At 32.8% G+C, this 5,572-nt stretch overlaps 1 protein-coding gene across 3 annotated transcripts in view; it reads right to left on the bottom strand.

The window, feature by feature from the left end:
• The window catches only part of LOC106461515 (centrosomal protein of 135 kDa-like), a 152,886-nt gene extending 149,692 nt beyond the window's left edge, over nt 1-3,194 (bottom strand). For 2 of the 3 annotated variants that reach the window (XM_022388500.1, XM_022388502.1), the window contains exon 1: nt 3,034-3,176. The gene's annotated coding sequence lies outside the window, so the exon portion shown is untranslated. Of the gene's footprint in view, nt 1-3,033 lie in introns of all 3 variants that reach the window. The other variant, XM_022388501.1, reaches the window with a different exon arrangement.
• Nucleotides 3,195-5,572: the final 2,378 nt, after the last annotated feature.

Here is a 5,572-nt window from a genome sequence, read left to right as displayed (position 1 = left end):
ACCTGTACAATGAAATTATAACCTCTTTAGACTTGTATTCAATATTTCTGTAGATACAACCTAAAATCCTATTTGTCCTACCATAAAGTAATGTTTATATGATAAAAAGTGTATGTTGGCAAAAAGGTAAGATTACATTCATTTTGTAAAAACAGGTGAGAGTTAAGTATCTGAGCAAAGCTTTGTATTATCAGTTACAAGTTTAGTGAAAAGCTCCTGAAGAAGCTCTAAAACAATATGTCAAAATTAAAATTAAAGTAAAAATGTGGAGCTATAAGGTCATTAATTTCTAGAATTATGATGTCTTTTATACAACAATATGCACTACTGAAATTAAATAATGATATTATTTTGCTCTTGTCTACAGGAGTACAGTGAAGTTTGACTTCCAGCTGTAGGAAGAATGTATAAATATAATAAAATTACAAAGAGTATTACACTTTTGTGTATATATACATATATTAAACACCACTTCTGTTCATGGCAGCTCTATTGTAAAAAAATGATTTTGTTATCAATCTGTGCTGGGCTATAAAATCCTAATGATTAAATGTTAAAATCATGAAATACATGAATAGAGCTCAGAAAATATCTAAAAAGGTTAGTAGCCATCTACATTTTCCATTAGTCAGTTGAAATTGAGACAAAATTTCATGTTTCCCACAACACTCATGGCGGCAAGCACACAGTAGCATTTGACATTCAAATCAATAGTGATGAACTGTCAGCTGTGGGATATCATAGAAAACTTTCTTTCTGTTACACTGTTATTGCTTTCTAATATAATAGTAAATCTTATACAAGTCTTATCACTTAACGTCACTGGCAATAATGATGTGACTCTAAAAGTTGTTTGTTGTACATAGTATTTTAATAAATCATACTCCAAAATAATCTGATAAATCAGTTCTTTGTTGCATCAAGTAGGATCATGAAAAAATAAAGGATGAGAGGCAGTCATTTAGAGTTAAAAAGTTAAAAGTTGTGTTAATGAATACCAAACTTTATGTTATACATCATTTATTTTAAATTTAAACAGTTATTTCAAAATATGATGAAGCTGCAAACAGCACCTTATACAATGTGAAATAGCTTCAGTAACAAACAGTACAATTTGCATGGTCATCAGTTTGAATAAGGCACCTCAATTCTACTAGTTTCTTTTGGTTAGTACAAAGCAGCGGACTGCTGTTACAGGCTGGTAGCAAGGTACCTGTTACCCACTTGCTCATTTCCACACACACAGTTGGCAATGAGTCAGCAAATCTAAGTCTATGCAAAAACAGGTCATCAGACATTTGAATATTAACCTTTTTCCTTCTTTTCCTTGGTTCAAAAAAATGTGTTCCAGCATGAATACAGTACTTCTATTTATCAGACATTTTTCTTTACTTGTTAACTATACATAGAAAACTTAAATGCAAAATGTGATATATGCCATTCTTGACAAAACTGAGCTGCTAATGGCATTGTATCATTTGTGTTCACTGTTAGATAAAAGCAGACATCCTTAGTTATATTCTACTTTTGTGTAAGTGTGTTTTGTTTAACAGGAGGAGGGAAAAGAAGATTTTTTTAAGCATTTTATCTTTTGGTCCAAAAGGTTTTTCTTCAAAACTTCCAAAAACTTGTTTATGTGTTCCTCAAACTTTAGTAATTTACTAATTATGCTCCTATCAATATAATTAATAAAAAATAAGGAAAAGTAAAGGCCTAAGTACTGATCCCTGAAGCACTCCACTAGCAATAAGGGTCCAGTTTGATAATCTTTTGCTTTCTCTCACCCAAGATGAATACCATACAACCAAACATAGTCTTTCCCCAACACCTAGTGTTATGATTTTCTTTGCTTATCTGTTTTTTTGTGGTACCTTGTGAAGTTTTTTTTATCTAAATCAACACCCTATCAACTTTGAAATACCTATTAATTTAGTATCATCCATAAAGTTAATCAGGTTACTAGTTATTCTATTATCAATACCATTAGTGAAGATGAGATATAGCAGAGAATGTAACACAGAAACTTGAGGTACACCACTTGTCACATTAAATTAATCCCATTATTTCATCCCACTTATAACAACCTTTTGCCCTCTACCACCTAACCAACTTTAAATACATTTATCTAAGTCCTTCATTGACAGATGTAATCTTCCTAACAAGTCTCTTAAAAGGCTAATCTACAATCCTCGACTCTAGTATCTCACCATTTTTAATGGATTCATTAGCCTGATTAGGCAAAACTATTTCTTTTTTTTAAGTTATAAATATAAGCATATGAAATGATTAACTTCCAAGCTATTGTGTGCTACTATTTCTATTAGCTTGTTTATATATTTTTTTGGTATATGAATATGAAAAGTTACATTCAGCTAGTTAGTTGGGTTAGTGTTCTTTTTTTTTTATTGTTTGGGCTAAATGGCCTTGTGTGACTACCTGTTCCCAGTTTGCCCCTGAAGAAGAATGGTCCAAATTTCGAAAGCATTTGGGTTACAGGGTTTTTATTCATTTTTATCAAGACTACTTGAACCTACATGTTTTCTAACATCATGAATGTTCTTAAAAAGCTATATTCTTAAAAACATGTGCCCAGAAACAGTGTTCACACAGGCAATCATACTCTTGAGTTAAATCATCCAAATCGGAGTTACTTATTATGCCTGTCATTATTACAAATTGTAAAAATTCATTCACTGACAAGAATAAATGTTACTTTGGTTTACCAGACCTTACCCAACTTTGAATACATTCGTTATCATTATGTATCAGTTTCTCCTCAATAACTATAAGCTTAAGTCACAGACTACGTGTAGGACTCTAATAATAAGTTAGCTCAAATATCGGGCTAGAATTCTCTAGGAATAAGGTATCTAAACTAGTACTAGTAGTACTACCATACTGAATACTAGGCTACTACTAGTAAGTAGTAGTTGTAACTTGTATTTTGTGAGTAGTAGTACTACTCGTAATTGTTACTTTAGTTTAAAAGTTTATCTACGCTTAAAACTATATATAACAAAGTACATATCGTACCGGTGTGTGATGTTTTCTAAACGGCAATTTTTAAGCTTTTTAAAACTGATATGAGGGTCTTAGATTTTGGTGTACAATAAGTACAAAAAGAATTTCAAAATATAATTATATCACTCATAGCTACAAACTATGAAAATCAAACATTAAGACTACCGCTCAGAAGAAGCTGCTTTAACGCCACCTTATGTAAATAAAAACTTCGCTTTTAAATATTTGAAACGTACCTAAATGTCTTCATGACGAAGAAAAATTTACTTTCCGAACACGCCCAATTTATCATGTTTTTTGTTGTGTAAGCTATCTATTTTATTTTATGTGATATTTTAGTGTTACCAATATGTAACAAAAGTAACACATTATTAGCATTTAGATTAATATACCAGTTTAAGAAAGTTACGATACAACTAAGCCTTATTATGTTTTGAATAGTGGGCAAGCACCAGAGGGTTGGAAATTGACTAATGTTACTCCACTTTTCAAGAAGGATGATAAAAATTGCTCCAGTAATTACAGGCCTTTAAGTCTTACATCAGTTGTGGGAAAAGTTTTGGAAGGTATGATAAAAAATGCTTTGGAAAGTCAACATGGTTTCACTAAGGGAAAATCTTGCCTTACAAATCTTTTGACATTCTTTGAAAACGTTACTGCTAATGTAGATGAGAGTAATGGTGTAGATTTGATGTATCTATATTTTCAGAAAGTACTTGAAAAGGTGCCACATAAAAGTCTTGTAAAAAATTATCTTTATAGGTGTGGATGTTAAGTTAGCTAGTTTAATAGAAGAGTGGCTGGATGGAAAAAAAAGCAGAGGGTTGTTATAAATTGAGTTCAGTCAAACTGGATGAATGTCACAAGTGGGGTACCTCAGGCTCAGTCTTAGGACCTTTACTCTTTATTTATTTACATCAGTGACATAGATGAAGGAATGGTCAATAAATTACATAAATGTGCCGATGATATTAAGGTCTTGGGTGTTGTTAGCTGTGAAGAGGACGCTGCTGATTTACAAAAGGATTTACATCATTTAGTGAGTTGAATGAATAAATGATAGATGGGTTTTGATTACAATAAATACTGGATAATGCATGTCGGTTATCATAATTTGAATTATAAATATAAATGGATGTGAATGGCCTTAACAGTGTTATGGAAGAAAAGGATATGGACGTTCTTGTTTATCAGTCTTTAAAGCCATCTATGCAATGCGCTGTTGCTAGCAATAGGGCAAATAAGATTTTAGGGTGTATCTACAGAAATATTGAAGATACGTTTCAAGAGGTTATAATGTCATTGTATACGTCACTGGTTAGGCCACATTTGAAGTATTATTTCCAGTCTTGATATCCTTACCTTAAGATGGACATTGAATTGTTGGAAAGGGTTCAGAGAAGGGTTACTAGAATGGTACCTGGTATGGAGGGGTTATCATATGAGGAGAGGATGAAGTCTCTCAAATTGTTTTCTCTTGAAAAAAAGAAGAGTTAGGAGGATCTGACCGAGGGGTTTAAGATTGTAAAGAAAATTTATAGTATTGATGCAATATCGTTTTTCATACTTAATGGTGAGAATGGTATAACTAGGGGAAACAAGTATAAATTTTGGTAGGGTAGAAGTCATCTTCAGCTAAGACATTTTTATTTTTCTGGTAAGATGATTTGTCTTTGGAACGAGTTGCCTTCGGATGTTATGAAAGCAGTACATTTAAGTGAGTTTAAGAGAAAGCTTGATAACTATATATGAATGATAACGGCTGGTATTGCTGATTTTTGTGTTTAATACTTTACAAGGAACTATTTCCAGTGAGTATATAAAACAAAGAGAAACTGCATGAACATTTATAAAAGTATTGCGTGAATATACCCGAATAAAGATTTTTTTTCTCCTCTGGCCCGGCATGGCTAGGTGGTTAGGGTACTCGACTCGCAATCTGTGGGTCGCGGGTTCGAATCCCCTTCACACCAAACATGCTCGCCCTTTCAGCCGTGGGGGTTTTATAATGTGACGGTCAATCCCACTATTCGTTGGTAAAAGAGTAGCCCAAGAGTTGGCGGTGGGTGGTGATGACTAGCTGCCTTCCCTCTAGTCTTACACTGCTAAATTAGGGATGGCTAGCGCAGATAGCCCTTGTGTAGCTTTGCGCGAAATTCAAAACAAACAAACAAACAAAGATTTTTCTATATTAGTTGTGGAAGGGTGCAATTAATAGCTGTTCCAGTTACCACAGCAGTATAAGAAAATAAGTTACGCTAGGGAAGCCTATTGTTCATTTATATTGCATTGAATCTGTAGTGAGATATTATTTTATTAAGTTTCTTAGTCAATTAATGACTACAGTTTTGTGAATACTAGTGTTTTTGCCAAGTACTAGAGATACGATAGAACTCGCAAGTAACTGGCTGTTTGGCGTTATTTGGATATTAACCCTATTACTCAATGAACATTAGGCTAGTAAATGAAATTTGTAGAATATGTAGTCGAAAAAATAAAAGGCTTTCGTTAGCATTAAGTGAAAAAGACGTTGCATTCTTCTTTTTTTACA

The sequence above is a fragment of the Limulus polyphemus genome, unplaced genomic scaffold (genome assembly GCF_000517525.1).
Source record: "Limulus polyphemus unplaced genomic scaffold, Limulus_polyphemus-2.1.2 Scaffold976, whole genome shotgun sequence".
In the NCBI taxonomy this organism is placed as follows: domain Eukaryota; kingdom Metazoa; phylum Arthropoda; class Merostomata; order Xiphosura; family Limulidae; genus Limulus; species Limulus polyphemus.
This window is presented reverse-complemented; position numbering and strand designations above follow the sequence as displayed.